This window comes from Epargyreus clarus, unplaced genomic scaffold, assembly GCF_041222505.1.
Source record: "Epargyreus clarus isolate Ecla_fem2 unplaced genomic scaffold, WU_Ecla_fem_2.2 ptg000024l, whole genome shotgun sequence".
Lineage (NCBI taxonomy): Eukaryota > Metazoa > Arthropoda > Insecta > Lepidoptera > Hesperiidae > Epargyreus > Epargyreus clarus.
The window spans coordinates 12,045,786-12,062,805 of NW_027332231.1; the positions used below are offsets into that span (position 1 = coordinate 12,045,786).

Below are 17,020 nucleotides of genomic sequence, written 5' to 3' on the forward strand. Positions count from 1 at the left end.
GTGTTTTTTTTTTCAAAATGAGTTTGTTCGATTCCCGGCTAGGGAAAAAGATTTAAGATTTATATATCGATATAAAGATATTTATATATTATATATAAAACTAAAAACATAAAAACTAAAACTGCATCAGTTTTAGTTTTTATCAAAATCGGCTTCGTAACTCCTTTCAGCATTTTTCGCTAATCCTTGTAGTTTCGGATTTGGCCCTGAAAGCCCGTTTGAAAAATTCACCCTGTATAACAACATTATGTCATTACTGTTGTATGTGTATCGAACACGAATACGCCGTTGGACACACCCACACAACGATATATCTTTCCACCGGAAACATTTGATTTGAAAGCTTCTTTATAGAGTTTACTAAGAATGGAAATATGTAACAATATAATATGTAGTAGCTTAGCTTTAAAACCAGGAATAAAATAAAATTATGCAGAAGATTAACTTAACATTGGTTAAAAAGTTGAATATCATCATGTCAAAATTGAATCACATTGATAAAAAAAATAAGGTCTGATAGTTTGGTGATACGAATTTTAATGTTTTATCATTCTAGTTCGTCGTGCGAACAATACTTAAAACAATACTATTTTTAATTTGTTAACGGAAAACATCGTAAGAAAATCTTATTTACAGAATTGTAAATTATATTCTCAGAGAGGTACAGATTTTTTACCAGAAATGGATTCTGGCAAAAATACTGGAAGTTAGTCTGCGGCGGTAGATAAGTACATTTGACTTATGCAACAATGCAGCGCAACTGCATACCAATTTGAAAACGACAGATTTTCAGTTTTAGAAAAACAGGAATCAATTTCAGATAAATTAGTCGATGCGGAAATCCAAACATAATCCGAAGTCGAAATTGACCCATACTTCTTAGGAAATTTCGGATTTCTTTCGCTAAAAATAGACGCGTCTAGCATTAAATTTCATTCAAAACAATGAATAGCTAATATTCATTGAATACCAGCTATGCTCTTATATAACAGATATTCGGGTCAAAGAATTATCTTGTTGTTCACTTGTAACTGTCGTTGCGAATATTAATATTAATTGAAGTTCTTATCAAGCGTCTGTTTTGGCAACTAATCGTAGAGTTGATGATAGCCTAATTAATGTGATGTAATGCGGTCATTTAGTACTCCGTACTCTGAGTATGAGTATTTACGTTTTTACAAAAATGATTGTTTCGGTATTTGTTTACGTACTTGCCCATACATTTCCAATAAGCGCCCCTAGCGGATTGTATCAGAACTGATTGGAAATATATGGGAAATACGTAAACAAAAACAAAACAGTCATTTTTATCAAAACGTAATAGTACAGTACGATACGAGGACGAAAAATTTTTTTCTGACAAGTGTGAGTTTGCAGGCCGAGCCGCAGGCGAGGACTGCAATCACACGAGTCAGAAAAACATTTTTCGTCCGCGTGTTGTATAAAATTTTATATTACGGGGTCGGAAATGGGGGTTTTGCGCACGCGAAGCGTGCGTAAAACGTCAATTTACGCACGCCGTGATATAAAAACTCTTACTGAGTGTACTGTTGTCTTTTAGTATCTTTAGGTAGTGACGCGTGGTACTGCAGGGTACCGGGTTCAATCCTGTCTAGTTCCTACCCATCTAATCTTGTGTGAACTTTTAGTACAGTGCCTATTTACTTGTAATTCAGCCAATATTTATATTTAGGTTTTAATGGCTAGAAATCCATCAGTTATTGAGGTTTCCTATTAAAACTTTATGATAGCAGTTATGTTACATAACTTTATGTTTGCAATTATATAATAAATAAGCACATAAATTAAAGGCGAGTATTTTTACGATAGCGCTTTACACTATTAATTTCTAAAATCTAGGTATTAAGTAGGTATATATACTTTTTATGAAAATGTGGTAGCAAGCCGTTCGTAAGGAGTCATTGTTGCCCTTGAACACCTGTAGTGACCGCAAATAGGTCAGAAGTTCTAAGTGAAGTTGATCACAGGTGCGTTGGTACTTAGGACTAAGCTGGAACGTATAAGTGAAGTCGATTACAGGTGTGCTGCCACTAAAGACTGGTGGAGCGCCTCGAAAACTAATCTGCTTTACTACCCTTTATACCAAAACACAGCGCTGCTTACACTGCTACATGCTACAAAAAATGTATCAGTGCCAAAAAAACGTTAAACAGTTGTAGTACCTTATAAAACCTATGATCATAAACTAAGCATAAACCTTAGATACTATATTAAGTAGCCCTTTAGTTCCAAATAAGGTACTAGTATAAAAATACAGGCAATCATAGACCTGATACCACTTCGAAGTCTATTAAAAATATTGTAACTAACAATTTATAATCCCCCGTAGACTAAAACAAAATAAATACATTTCACCAAATTCCGGCAGTACTATACACAGACGATAATCAATCTTAATCACTCATACACCATTCATTAATTAAATAATAGTTGGTTCCCCTAAGGTTAGCAAGGGGTCAAACCCTCATGCCGGTAAACTGGTCGTTCCGGCCGATTTCCGTATGCCACTTTGTTGTTACTGTTGTTACATCACGCTTTATATAAAGGTTATGTTGTTGTTTGTTGTTTAGTAGCCTGAGTTCTAAAGCCATTGCGTATGGATCTGGTGTTCTGGTTTGAAGGGTGTGGTAAGGGAGACATACTTTTCCGAGGCGTTTCAACTTAGTCCTGAGGGGTAGCGGCGCATTTGCGGCCAATCTCAAGTAGAAATATCTAATCCTATCTGGGGTCGATTACGGATGTCCATGGGCGGCAGTAGCCACTTACCATTAGGTGGACTGCATGCTCATCTGCTAATCCTATATTATAAAAAAAAACTCTGGCAACATGGAGGTAGGAAACGATTATGCAGTCTACCTGACCCTACCTACCTCCTGCCCGTGGACATCTGTAATCAACCCCAGATAAGGAATCCCTACTTGAGGCCACTGCTTTGTTACCCCTTAGGACTAAGATGAAACATCTCAGATAAGTATGTCTCTCTTACCACACCTTCAAACCGGAACACAGCAGCGCTTAACACTGCTGTTATTAGGCAGAAATAGGTGTGCTGATGATGCCGCTGTCGAACTACAAAGGGTTCTACCATAGAAGTAGGTTGTTATGTTATAAACTAATATCACTAATATACTGCCCATGCGTAGTCAAGTAAATGATTAGATAATGGAAATTTTAATTAGAATCGGCCATTAGCGCAATGGTGGATGCAATGCGGTCGATTTGCATTTTTGGAATAAAATTAGCGTTATTTGAATATGTTTGTTTTATTAATACGTTAAACCAGATCAGGTTGGTTGCAACATAGTGTATGTAAATAAGACTTAGCCCAAGTCTTAATTATTTAAAGCTTTTAAAGCGATAGCCTAACGCTCCAAAGGGTTTTACGTAGAGGTCCGAGGTTCAAATCCCGAGGACCAATCTTTATTAAATTATGTGTTAATGTAAATAATAAAGTGTAATAGTCCCATAGTAATAATGACTGTTTGGGTTACCTGCTAAAAACAAAAATTGGATATATTCCTACATATAGACTTTGATAGTTATCACATAATTTGCAATATTAGACAGAACTTTCAGATTTATTATCTTTACTTCTATTGATTTATGAGTGCTCAAATATCATATGTAGTGTATAAATTCCCAAAATTTTAGTCTAATTAAATTTAGTTTATTTTATTTATTTAATAAGCTTATAGTTAAGTTTGAATAAGTAACCAAAACATTTTGATTACTCATTTAAAATCTTACGTATTACATTAAATTCGTCTATATTAATCATAGATTAGTAAAGATACTTCGCCGCCTTGAAATTGAATGAAGCCACAAACGGCTTATTATCGTAAGTTCTTTTTTTTAATTCTTGACAAATAAAAACATTTTTAGAGAAAATTATAATACTTTAGTTAGTATTATACTAATACTGCGTAATTTACATAATAAATAAATAATTATTTTAAATGTTTTAGGAATATTTTAGCACAGAGACGTGGCAAAACTTTTTTACGCAACTATTTTAATTCTCAAAACTGGGTACATTTTCTTGTTAGGAGTGAGTAATCTTTACTAATCTATGATATTAATCATATAATTTATATCTTTGTGCACAATGTAAGCAATTAATGCTCTCTGTATAATATGGAAATTTCTACAGAAAAAATAAATTTCTGGGGCAATTGTTTTGCCCCTAAATTAAGAAGGTCGTTAGGCTAATCACGAGTTTTACGTTAATTGTGTAAAACACTAAAATAACTCGTGTCGATGACCTGAGCATAACAAATTTTATAATGTAATATTTATGCATTTGAATTTGGAATAGCAATTCCATAAATGGAACGCGTAAGTCACGTGTAACCTCTATATTTTTATTGCTCGCATGTTTTTTTTTATTGAAATCTACGCGTGACACATGAAACGAGATTTCTATGCCGCGATAGTTTTAAATGTTTTGATATTATCGATTTAGTTCCGTTGTTAAAACAAATATACGTTTTTCATATAAATCTAAATTTCATCCACATAATACACCTATTTAATACTAAATTGCTTCATTTTGTAAAGCGATGTTTAACTGTTTGTACTTTCTTATACCGGCCGCGATCAATTTTAATTAGGTATGCAGTGATGAGTACCTATGCAGTAATTTTTGAAACCATATTAGTATTAGAAAAAATATATAATACTTACGTGTGACTTAATTAATTAATTAAAGGTGAAGGAAAATAAAGTGATGTCAGATCTTTTCTCAAAAGTGCATCTCTCCACTCCCCCTTGGACATCATGGTCAACCATGTCTTTAACCCTTCTAAGAGCCGGTGCCATTGGGAAACTTATGAGACGATTACGAAGATTTATTATTTTTTTCGAACAAACATTGCTAAATTCATTACGTCCAAAAACTTTGGACAAAACGTAAATATTTTACTTTATATGTAAAAAATAAATTAATGTAGCATTTGTTAGCAAGGTAGGTAGGTTATTCGTTAAATGAGAATTCTATAAAATCATTTCAGAAAGACACATTAGAAAATTAAAAAGAAGTTATTACTTAGATAGAACTTACCAAACAAACGATCGCAGCTTACACAGCCGAAGTTATCGCGTGCATTTCTTTCACCTCTTTTTTATTATTATAAAAAAATCAAAATAACAAAAAGACAAATCCAATAAGCACTTCGCACACACAAACACAAATCGGTCAAAAAAAAATAATCGTATAATATAAAAGCGATCGAAATCAAACAACACAACTTAGAATTCGATATTTAAAATTTAAAACAGAAACGACTTCCAAAATAAAATAAACTTTGAATTATTTATTTCGTATTTCGTATTTCGAACGTACGATCGCGGTGCGAGGAGCGGTAGAAGCAGCTGTCTTCACCGCGGTCCGAATGAACACTGAACACTGAACCCGACAGTTCTTCCAATCGGTCCACCCACCGTTCCAACGGATGTCTAAGTACGTAATGCAATTTGTAATCTCAGCGGAATGGAATCTTCTCGGATAACGTCTCGATTAGGGAATGTAACCTGAAGAATAAACTTTGAATACCAAGAAGCCAACGTAGGGTTATGAAGGCTTTTGAACCGCTAGGCTTAGAGAATTGTCAGTGGTTTTAAGAAACATGATGTTCCCTTCATTAGGAACTAGTGTAGTTTGACAGGGGAAGTATAATTGTCATACCTAAATTTTCTAGGGTTAAGCAGTTTTGTGTTTCGATGGAAAGGTGTGGATGCCGCTGACTTACGTATGGTTCGACCATCTAAATCTTCAGGAGACAACGCATTTATGATGAGGAGAGCTTCAGGTAAAACTTCAGCTCTATAGTTTGTTAGATGTACACGCGAAAGTAGCCACTTACGATGGTAGGTGGGCTGTATAAACACTTACTCCAATTTTGTTAACCTTTGCTACCAAAATAAAATACTAACACTAAAGGTCTTTTGGACCGGTCACTAGGCCCTAGCCATTGAACCAACTTCACATTAGCTTCCCTATGTTCCTTTAGGTATCCTACGAAGTTAACTGCAGACCAACTTCAGCAGGTTCCAAACTTACAATAAGACCCGACTAAAAATCTAGGATTATAAATTTCATCTAGGTCTCCCTGTGCTTTCGTCTTGGGGCTGGGCTAATAATATACCTATGATATAGTGAGGATTGGAAGACCAGCGCAACAGCCCCAATAAATATTCGTTAATGTAGAAATCTCGAAGTATTCCTAAGAACATGTTACACATTGTTTAGTGGTTAAGGGATGAACATGTAAATAAAAATGTCACGTAACTCGCATATATACTATATTCGTAAACCTGTTTCCCTAAACTATACATTAGGGTGGAGCATCTTATTTCAGTGGTATTGTGAAATATTACAGATGTTCCTACTATAAAGTGATTATTTTCTTTAAAACTACACACAAAACTGCAAACTTTATCAGAAAAAGTTTAATATGTAGGTCCAACATAAAAGCATGAAAATCGGCTTTGGTTTATTTCTAAGTAGGAATTCTGACCAAGTTCCCATTTCATATTGTGCTTAACTAATTATTTTATTTTATAATAAACAAAAAATATAATCCATTTACAATCTAATACGAAAACTGTTTAAAAGTAAATTTGCTATTGAACAACAGATGGCGTTAGTATCGTATATCCTAGGTTATACGCTACTCGTTACTAGATGGCGCTACAATCTATGTACCAATACAAGGCGTAAAGTTACAACTTGAGTCTTTAAGAGCTTTGATTTATAAATAACTTGATGATGGTAATTACTTACCGTGTTATTAAATAGTACGAAGCAGTAAATATTATCGTAGTACAATGTCTGTATGAGGGTAAGGTTTCATATGGACACGATACGCGGGTAAACTTAACCACACTACATACTTATAAAAAAGTAACACACCTACTAATTTTTGAATTAGATTTTTTTATTGTTACGTTGATGAGCTAGAGAAACATTTACTCAACGTCTTTTTAGATGTTTTGGGCATATAGGGTTGCCTCTTTCTTTCTTTGTTTAAAAAAATATTATTTATGTAAAAAATGCAAAATCAGAGTATTTGAAGAATTCAGGAAAAAATAGTACGTATTTTTCAGTCTCACTAGACACATACTTTTTTATTATGACAATCGTTTTTCAGCAACTGATTATACTGTTTTTTTTTACTCTAACATACACTAAACATTAATTTATATTTTTTAAAACCTCACTTTGAGTGTCATGAAGTTGCGAGATGTGAAATCTGATTTCCGAATTAATCTTTTTTCTAAATATATCTGCATTTCTAATATTATCTGCAATTTAGTAAAATAAAATACGGTACTATATTACATTATAGGTGGCAACCCTAGCAGCATACAAAAACCATATGAAGCTGAAACACAACAAAAGATCTAGTTATGTTTTATTTAAAAAGTTCAAGTTTATTTTTATCGGTTCTCCGTAGAGCGTGACCTTATTTCGGGTTAAATAAAACATTACAAAAAAGCCTTGTTGTTACGATACGGGTTCATTTTTTTATCTGTGTTAATATGTTGGTTTGTTTGAGTAAAAGAAAAAAATCTGTGTTGTTTGAGTGTTTTAAGTACTGTGTTAATGTTTTTTTTTGTGATAAAAGAATAATAATTATTTATATAAATGAAATAAGTCTATTACTTGCTTTATTAGAAAACATTGTGAGGTTTGTGCTAGTTTTTACAAAAAAAAATGTCTAGGGCGCTAGGTGTGTTAAGTATACCATACCTCATTACGTCGTGGTGGACTTTAGCTTAAATCTTTCTCCTTTGAAGAATAGACTTATGCCCAGCAGTAGTACAATAAAAGTGTTTATAATAGAAAAATATCATTATTACCATCGTGATACTTCAATGTTAATAATGTAATGTAATGTTTGTCCCGCTGCTGGGCAAGGGTCCCCTCTATAAATTAGAAGGATTAGGCCACAGTTCACCGCGCAGGCAAAGTGCGTATTGGTAAACTTTACATATCTATGAAAACTTTTTTTTTAGATTTCTCAGGTATGCAAGTTTCGTTGCGATGTTTTCCTTCACCGCTTAAGCAAGAGATAATTAATTTCTAATACGCACATAGCTTAGAAAAATCAGAGGTATCTGGGATTCGAACCTTTGATTAAGAGTTTCTGAAACCTAGTGGTTTCAGAAAAATCTGAATTAAAGCAGTGCTAGCCACTAGGCTAGCACTGCTTCAATTCTGATTTTTTTATATACCAAAATGTATGTCCACAATCAAGACATCAAAAGTTAACATACGTCATTTCCTGAATACCAGAGTGACCTGAGTTTTAGTAAATTGAAACAAGCTACCTGTAATTATTCTACCGATGCATCGCGATAAGAAAACCATTGTGTCATGGGATTGCCTCAAAATAACAAAGAAGTTACATTATTACCTGTTCCATTGTATTTGAGGTACGCCATGACATTTCCCACGCTTGATTTAAGGTTTAGCTTTAAATCGGGTGTTGGGTTCAATGCCAGGTAGATTAGTTTGCAGGCCAAAAATCGTGTGTCAGGTAAAAGATAGATGGTACCTTTGGCACGCCATTGTTAAGTAAAAGATATTTTAGGTGTTTAAGGTATAATAAATGACAGTTTATTGATATGTAGATAATGTAAATGTTAATATCAGATGATAAGTTAGATGTACCTAAATATATTGGTATATCTAGATTGGTATATCTAAACAAATATTTTATAAGCATACTTATTCGTTATTTTTAAAAGTTTAATTAGTTAATAGTATCAGGCGTAACTTTGTTAAAAGTTTGTAGAAACTTTTAATTAAGTTAATAAAAGTTGATTAGTTCATTAAATAAAATGCTGTGAAAATAATCTGAAATAGTTCCCGCCCCACAAGTTCTATTAATTTTAATAAAACAATAAATTAGTAATAAATTTTAATTATAATTTATTGATGGAACGGACACTTACAATTTAACACACACAAGGTTCCGGGTTCGATTCCCAGCCAGACAGATGTGAACATTTTCTGTAGTTCTATTTTGGGTGTTTTTGTCTGTGTCCCTAGCATCTAACACAGTAAAATCTAGGGCTACAAGTGTAGAAAGTGTCTCGTACGAAATGGGTTCTTGCGTGCCTAGGTGAATAACATAAATCTAGGCAAGCTAGCGAATCCCAGGCTAAACTAATTGCGTCTAGAAATCTAAATTGGTGAGAGCAGTTAACAATAATGTTCACAGCTATTGTCACTTTCATATTCATGTTAAGCTGTATACACACTATTTAATACACATATTTTTATTGCAACTACAAAATTGAAAAACGCCGCTAAGGAATTTATCACTTCCACAATTTAGGCGTCACACACAATCCAACAACTCTTAAATATTAAAATCAAAGCCAAAGAATAAGACATACGTACGCTCAAAAAAGCAATACCGCCGGTAATCGGAAACGCTTTTTTGTGTAGGAGAGGAGCATGCTGTCCACCTGATGGCAAGTGCCTACTACCACCCACATTTTTTTTGTAATATAGGAGTAGCAGACGAGCATGTAGTCCACTTGATGGTAAGTGGCTACTGCCACCCATGAACATATGTAATCAATGAGATCGAGCCAGAGATGCGCCGCTACCCCAGAGGACTAAGCTGGAACGTCTCGAAAAACACTGCTGATATGAGACAGAAATAGGTGAGGCGTTGGTGCAGCCGGAGTCGAACCGCAAAGGGTTCTACCACATTCAAACACTACATTTGTAATGAACCCCAGATGAGATTAAATTCCTACCTGAGGTCGGCCACAGTTGCGCCAGTGATCCTGAGTACTAATCTAGAAAGCTTATTTTACGCTTATATTACCACGAGTTAAAACAATTGGACATACGAGTATTATATCCATTTCCATTTCTACTTTTTTGGACGTACATATCCTTATTATTAATATGTATTAACATAATTGGGATCACCATTGGGATTTACCATTTGAACTTTCGTTATATATATATCCTTATTAATATATTACGTATAAACTTACACAAATAGAATTGCCATATAATGTTTTAATTAAGTAATTAGGTTATGTTAATTACAAGCATTTTATAGTTTAAATTAATTAATTATGATATATATAAATATAATTGGGATCTTATTGCCTATGTACCTATTTATCATTTGAACTTTCCTTGTTATATCATCAATAAACAAATATACCTTCATAGTGGATTTTACAAAGGTGTCTTCAGGACCAAATTTCAAATTATTAGGATTAGCGAAAAATGCTGAAAGTAGTTACGTAGGCCGATTTTGATAAATCTAAAACTGCATATATATTTTTTATCTATATCTATAGAAGAGAATCGGACGAGTTCATCGATAGACGACTCGCGTGGCGGAGTGGTCACCATGCCGGTCTGACACGCAGTGTTCCAGGTTCGATCCCCGCCCAGACAGATATCTACATGATAGATTTCAGGGTCTGGTTGTTTGTATATTTGTCTGTGTGTGTCCATGGCACCCACGACACTTTTTTATTATAGTGTCGCTTATAAGGATCATATTCTGAGAAGTTGAAGAACGACATACGACAAACGTAAGGAAAATACTAATATCAATATGTAACAAACAGTGTTAAAAGGTCGAGTTACAACTAATACTCGTATTTAAATACTTTAATTGGATTATACTCTGCGACGGCCGTAAGTCACCTTAATCGGATTACATGTCATTCGCACGGGACAAAAACGTGAATTCTTAGGGCCGTGAGAAGATAATTAAAGGTCCAGTCTTTACCTGAACTCTTTTACAGATACGTAGCCCAAGGACTAAGTTGGAATGCCTTGTGTAAGTAGATATGAGAAGTAGATAATTTAAAGGTCTCTTTATTTACCTAAACTCTGTCAAAAATGCTACTCGTAAGGAAAGACTAAGTTGGAATGCCTCGTGTAAGTAAGATTTAAGATAGATAATCAAGGTTACCTTTGTTTACTTAAACTCGATCACAGACGCGTTGCTACTCTTAAAGACTAAGTTGGAATGCCTCGTGTAAGTACTGTTTGGGAAATAGATGATTTAAAGGTCCCTTCATTTACCTGAACTCTTTTACAGAAACGTAGCCCAAGGACTAAGTTGGAATGCCTTGTGTAAGTAGATTTGAGAAGTAGATAATTTAAAGGTCCCTTTATTTACATAAACTCTATTACAGATGCTACTTGTAAGAACTAAGTTGGAATGCCTCGTTTTATTGCCTGTCTTTTTACACCATTCGAAGCAGAATACAGCAGCGCTTAGGTAACATTGTTATTAATAGGTTAAATATAGTTGTGGCGATGTTCCATCAGCATTTAAACCACAAGGGGTTTTACCATCTATAAATAACATACAATTACTTTATGATGATAGTGTCTTATTTATAAATATTATAGAAAGAGAAAAATTACATACACTTGATGGTAATTGTTAACTGTTGACCATAAACGTCTATAATCAACCCCAGTTACATTGTCGGTTCTATCTGAGATCGGCTACAGACGAATTACATCTAAGGACTTTAAATACATACTTTCATAAAAACACATAGTTAAATAACATTTGTCCTACATTAAAAAGTAAGGAAAATAATAAGGAGGCATATACATTTCTTAAGAAATAAACGCTACTTGAAGGAAACATACCACAAATTTGAGTCAACGTATCATTACTAAGTAAAGGTAATGTTACATAGGTACATATGGCATGTGGTATGTGGTAATTACTGTTTAATAAAACCACGTAAGAAAACGTGCCGAAGTTGTACCTACAATAAATTTTAAAGGTGCAATTATTCATAGAATAGTAACATAGAAAATGTTACAAATAGTTGTGTTAGTCTACGGTATAGATTAACGCCGTTATTAATAATCAATCTATCTAATATTTCGTCTACCAAAAAATTAAATTTGATTTTTTCTTCCTGATAGAGTTATTTTATTTCGATCTTTGATAGGCAATGTATTGGATAGATAGATTAATAAGGACTGTAAGTAAAGTAATTAGTCGTTCAGTACTTAAAAGTTGGCGACAAAGGCTTTTATAAGTAAAACGTTCTCATACTTGAGATATGATTTATCTACCTTATCCTAATGGGCCTATACCTACACGATAACACTAAGGTCATCATTACGACAGACGGTACGACAATAATAAAATAATATGATTAAATCCTTACTAATATTATAAATCCGAGAGTCACTCTGTCTGTCTGTCTGGTTGTCTCTTCTTCACGCCTAACTAAACCACTGAATTGATTTTAATGAAATTTTGTACAAAGATAGTCTGACACCCGAGAAAGGACATAGTTTAGTTTTTATCCCGGAAATCCCACGGGAACTAGGGCCATCCCCAGATCTAAGATCGATTAATCGGAGAATCGATCTTTTGGACCAAAAAATCGATTATTTTAATCGATATCATTAAGTATTGGATCGTAAACTATGCATTTGATCAAGTGATGATCTTTAGCAAAGTTGTTGTCCATGAGCCCACGAAGGTTCCAGAGTTGGTACGACCAATTTTCGCCAGATGGCGCCACTGTCGTTCCAATGAAGGTACGAATTTTCAGTTTTATGTATAGATATTATATTAGTATGTCATATTATTTTCTTTTAAACGCGGGCGAAGCCGCGGGCAAAAACTAGTTTCTAATAATAATCGCTCTATATTTTATTTAATTAATTGAAAGCGTATTGAATAAATGATGAACGCAGATTTAAATTAGAAATTACCAATGCTTTATATTAACACATATACAAATATAAAATCAAAGCATAAAATATGCCGTTAATCATTATTCATTTATCGATCAAGTTATTCATTTATTCAACTTATGGTATGACAAAGCGTGACATGGTTGGATCCAATAGTAATGATGCGAGAATGTGCACCCAGCTTAAGTCACGCGAGGCGGCGCGTGCGTGCATAGATCTAGTCCGACAAAATACGACAAAAAGTTACGACAAAATAAGAGTGAATATTTTGTAATTTAGGTGTGAGTTTAAAAATTTAGACGGCTGTCGTAAGCTGTGATGTGTTCTGTACCCTTACCATGAGTTTTTACGTTTTGACAAATATGATTGTTTTGGTATTTGTTTACGTATTTTCCCATACAATTGGTTAGGCCCATACGATACTCATGGTAAGGGTACTGGTTTAAAAGGAGTAGAATGACAGGTGTAGAGAGATACTTAGAAGCACATGGGCTTAAACGTCTTCAGGAATACAATGCATAGTTCTCGCCAAAATGCTAGTCCTCTCTGAAGTTATTGCGAGCAGGTGTGGCCATACAATTTGATGTTGCGACGCGATTCATTTCTATATTCAGAGCGGACTAGCAATTTTACGCGGACTATACATTGGTTAACCTTAGGTAGGGCTTCTATCCTACTTGAGTTTTATTTCTGAATCAATCCTGCTAGAGTTTTATTTTTGTTGTCCAATAGGTAGGTTAAAATCAGAATGATGTCTGTAATTAGTCTTTTCCGTGCAGCATAATTATGCGATTTATTTACGTTTCTCATTAACCGACAGCGGAAGGCAATGTTTTTTGAACGTATGTATGCATGTAAGTATATCTCATTCTTTAACATGCTTAATAGATTTTAATTTATAATATAATAATAAACGCTTTTTACCCTATACTAGGAGCCCTGTATCGTGGATGCCATGGACACACAAAGACGAATACAGGTCGGGGATCGAATCCGGAACCCTTTGCGCGTCAGGCCGGTATGGTGACCGCTCCGCTACGCGGGTCGTCAATTTAACGTTGGGTACAAATACAAGTCTGTGATTTAACGTTTAATTAAACGTGAAACGTTCAATATGAGGTTGCTGTTTTTGTGTTATAATAATTTTCTAGTTGAAAACATATGACTCGTTTCCTATACAGTTTTATGGCTAATACTCCAGTGTAACGTGTAGACGAAAACAAAATACAAGTGCCTGTAACAATGGGCATTTCAGTCACGCGATGTGTCGCGTGCGTCCAGCGGTCGTTGATTGCTTGGTATCGATAACTTTAATTGTGTAACGTGTGTATTACTTAAGCAGCCGTGATGACGAAACTAAGACTAAGCGTGTTCTACGGGCTTTACAATGGTGAGTGTTCTAAGGAGCTGTTTGATCTGGTACCTACGTCACCCTTCTTTCATCGCACCACTCGCCGAAGGATGAAGTTCCATCCACATCAACTAGATCCGTGGCGGTCCTCCACGGTTCGGTTTGAACGTTCATTTTTGCCGCGTACGTGCAAAATGTGGAATGAACTTCCGGAGGTATTCCTGAGGTATTCCCTCAGGACTATGAAATGGGGCTCTTCAAGAGGGGTGTAAAAAGAGCTATCCTTCAAAGCCGGCGATGCATTGGCGACTCCTCTGGTGTTGCAAATGCCCATAGGCGACACTGACTCCTTTCCATTAGGTAGCCCGTCTGCCTTATCGTTAGGTTACATATAAAAAAAAACTAAGAGTTAAATTAACTACTCGCAGAAGATGGGTTAGTCTCTTCTTGTAAAGTTTTGACGGGAAAAACATAACTAATCACATACCTCCTCCAAAATGATAATTCTCATTCTAAGGGAGATCTTCTCACGTATCCTCATTCTAGGTGAGGTATGTGATTTGTTAACGGATGGATTCATGGGTGAACTGATGGATTCATGGATGGATATCTGTTTCTTGTTATACGACATTTTTGTGTCACTTTGTTTGCTCATAATTAAAATTGTTTTCGGTGGTTTTAAAATCTCTATTATTGGGATCCTTTTAAGATACAATCAAGATTCCAACTTATGAATTCTAAAGTTTCATATATTTACATCAGACATTCATGGCGGTAACCTCTAACCATCCAACAAAATGGATTTGTCAGTGATTGTTTCGTTTATTTTTTATTTATTTATTTATTTAAGACACATTTCATATAAGTAACATTTACAAGATATAAGCGAGTATGCTTACTGGAATGTACAGCAATCGCCAAATTTGAGACATGTTATTGTAAAAGAAAAAAAAGAAGATTTTTCGTAGTTGCTGTCCATCGATTTATTTATTAGTAACTACTAATAAATAAAGTAGTTACTAATAAATAAATATAACGCTATATTTCTTGAGTGTATCACAATAAAAGAAACATTTTGAGGAAGATGATATATTTTCATCAATACTTATAACAATGACGATTATGACAATTAGCTTCCCGCCAAAACTCTATTTCTCCCGCCACGCCGCACCACGCCTCACCACACCACACCACAGATTAAAAATCATTCTGCCACATAAATTGATGGACAGGCTAGTTCAAAATTTATAAAACAACAGGTATATAAAGTGCAGTAAAGTAACTTTTAACAGGTAAACAGGTAATCCCAGTGGCCTGCAAAGCGAAGCGTGACCTATTGTGGTTATGGTAATGTACCTACAGGGAAGCAGTCGACCGTAGACGACTGGAATCACGTATGGGCTTGATGGATTCATCAAGTTATGACTAAAAGATCAGTACCCTAAGTATGGGTTTTTACGTTTTTACAAAAATGACTGTTTTAGTATTTGTTTACGTATTTGCCCAATCAGCGCCCCTAGCGTATTGTATCAGAACTGATTGGAAATATATGGAAAATACGTAAACAAAAACAAAAACAGGAATTTTTGTCAAAACTTAATAACTAAGGGCACTGTTACATTTTTCTATTTGATGTGAGGTAAAATTTCGTTATGGAAAACATATTGTGAGATATAAACGTCATGAATCGTCACAGAAAAACGACAGGCTCAATGACCATTGACGGTCAATTTTCTATCAGCAAAATGTGTGAAGTTGTTATGTTTTATTGTGGATGCCGGCTGACTTACATATGGAGAGAGCATTTTAGTTAAAAAAATAGACCATATTATGAAATCAAGATTTTTTTATTTTACGTTGCCATTTTGAAAAGTTAGGCTGATACCACACGAGCGACCAAGCGAGCGTACCATTTATATTACTCAAAAACATTTTTCGTAAGGCAGCATAGATACATTCTCATTTGCCACTACGATTTTATATAAAAAAATACACACCGCTCATACTATTGAATTGTTTCCTATAGATATCGTACCTTAGGAATGTGCATCCTTACATGTTTTGTCCCGCTCACAAAACAAGTAATTCATACTTCTTAACTCTTCACACTTTCGATTACTTGCGTCCTTGCCATTTAATTTTTTTACTTATACGCGTAAAATCCAGTGTTACAAGACCTATATTTCAAAGCTATTTGGCTTCAACCGGAGCTCTCTTTAAGTTGGTAGTTTAAATGTTACAATACCAACCTAGCAGTGTTTGCTAACATAAACTTTATTTCTAATAAAACAAAGTTTAAACTCGATTGCACTGCGAATTCCATTGTTCCATACTAAGAATACCGAGCTTTAGGGTCTAAGCTTTGAAGCTAAAGCATTCTTAAGGTCTCAAAGCTTACGAAACTTCTAGTTTGACTAAGGAATTCCTAGAATTCTGAGTCTAAATTTTGTCGGAATTTCAGTTGGTAAGAGATTACTCAGGTTATGGGTCATTGGCCAACCCTATGTGGGATGTAGATTGCAATCTACAACTTTTAAAGGTTATAAATGAGTGAAGGTTTGAGTGAATGACTCCATGTATGAATAAGTGAATGAATCAGTAAATTAAAGATTGTGTGAACGAATGAACGTTCTTACACTCGGGCGAATTAATGAACAAACGCCCGAGGAATGGCTGCCAACATACCCGTTCTATGCGTAGGTTTTCAGGTTCGATTCCCGATTAGACATTATGAGTTTAAATTCTGTTCTAATTTGATGTTGACTCCGGCTGCACCACCGTCACACCTATTTCTACCTAGTAACGGCAGTGTTAGGCGCTGCTGTGTTCCGCTTTGAAGGGTGTGGTAAGGAGTTCTGCAACAAGCGTTGAGGACGGCCACCGGGGAGGTTTTAGTGCAGTAAAAATCCCACATAACCCGG

At 34.7% G+C, this 17,020-nt stretch overlaps 1 protein-coding gene across 2 annotated transcripts in view; it reads right to left on the reverse strand.

The window, feature by feature from the left end:
* Nucleotides 1–17,020, reverse strand: part of LOC140752400 (phospholipid phosphatase 2) — a 92,649-nt gene that overhangs the window by 72,157 nt on the left and 3,472 nt on the right. The window contains exon 1 of one of the 2 annotated variants that reach the window (XM_073086681.1): nucleotides 5,081–5,427. The exons of the other annotated variant lie outside the window; for it this stretch is intronic. The gene's annotated coding sequence lies outside the window, so the exon portion shown is untranslated. Of the gene's footprint in view, nucleotides 1–5,080; nucleotides 5,428–17,020 lie in introns of those variants that run through there. 2 annotated transcript variants of the gene reach the window in all.